The sequence below is a fragment of the Cynara cardunculus genome (genome assembly GCF_001531365.2).
Source record: "Cynara cardunculus var. scolymus isolate 2C chromosome LG 6, CcrdV1, whole genome shotgun sequence".
Classification (NCBI taxonomy): Eukaryota; Viridiplantae; Streptophyta; class Magnoliopsida; order Asterales; family Asteraceae; genus Cynara; species Cynara cardunculus.
This window is the reverse complement of record NC_037533.1, coordinates 18,200,136-18,201,816: the sequence shown is the minus strand read 5'-3', so window position 1 is coordinate 18,201,816 and position 1,681 is coordinate 18,200,136.

Below are 1,681 nucleotides of genomic sequence, written 5' to 3'. Positions count from 1 at the left end.
TATATATATATATATATATATATATATATATATATCATTTTTATTTACTCAATTATTGCTATTATCATACTTAATCAAGTTCTGTTTCCTGAAATTTGGTTGAAAAGTTGTTGTATGTATTTTTATATATCGACTTTGTTCATGTAATTTAGATGAAAATTTAAAAGGTGTGTTTTGGAGGAACCAAAAATATACATTTTGTTAGTTTATTCACATATGATTAAAAGGATAAAAACAACAAAAGGTTTGTTCAAATCTATCATTTTTTACAATATAATCGTACAAAACCTTGTTTTTAAATCGTTTTCATGACATTTTTTTTAATGAAGAGTCTTATAAGAAGACAAATGTAACGATTTATTTTTGACTTATATTACGTTGTTCATTTCTGTCTTAACATATTGTTTTGTAAAGATAGAGACGTATTATTTATTTAAGACATAATTGATTCTATAAACTTAAACGTCTTATTAATACTGTGGTAGTCCATTAATGGACATGCATTATAACTAGAGGTGATCATTTGCGAATTCGTGTCGGGCCTGAGCCGGTCCTAACTTGGTATTTTGTCTAACATGTCTAAACTCAAACCCTCTTTTTCGGACTTGCCAGCTTGTCATTACCCGTCCTATGAACGGGCTTGGCTTGCCTTGCCAAGGGGCTAACGGGCCTAAAAAGTGTAACTCTTAATTAACATGGAACCAAAAGTAAAGGAAAACTATCGTTGCAATTAAAACTTTAAGCAACTACTGACTCTATCCATTGTTGACGATTATGACTTTTGACATAAGGATGTTACAGTTTCAGGATTTTTCATGTGAACGTATGGTGTGTTTTACTGTGAAAGTCCCATCTGTTTGCTGGCATCCAAGGGCTCAGATGAGTACTCTCACAAATCTCACGAAAACTATATGGTCAGAGCCCGAAAAAGGTCCTGTCATTTTAAAAAATCGTCTACTTCATTCTTTTACATACGTATATGTTATTTGGAACAAAACCCGTTTAAGACGTCGTCAGATTCCGTCTTAAAATTTACGTCTTATTAGCATTATGATATAATTAATTAAGTAACTTTAATTAATTGAATTTAAGGTATTGAATGACTTAGGTTGGGGCTTAATTCAGCCGACCTAATTACACTTTGTTTAAATGCATTTTACGGCCTTCAACCTTCCTAATTTTGTTACCAATACACCTTCAACCAAAATCCCATTCATTATTTTTCATCTTTATATATGTTTTAGGGGCTTAATCATTAAGACATCAAAAACTTGTGATAATCTTGATAACTGGTGCATCGTGTGCTATTTTACGTGATTTTTGTTTCCATCTATGGCTTGGATTTAGTATATTGATTAGCATATATTTGTTTTACAATATGTTTGTATTTATGTATTTGTTTCACAATGTGAAACTTTTTAGTTGTAGTTTTTGTTTCACAAACACATAAGAAATGTTCACATTGTGAAACAAATATATGTTAAACAAACACATTGTGATATATATATATATATATATATATATATAGAGTTGGGTTCACGTGAGACCAGTCTGTTTTCGTAAGACCCGTGAGACCACATTTTTACACGTAAACTTCACAGCAAAAACACTGTGAAGGTTTAAAAAAAGTCGAACCTTCACAGCAAAAACACTGTGAAGGTTTTAAAAAGTCACCTTCACA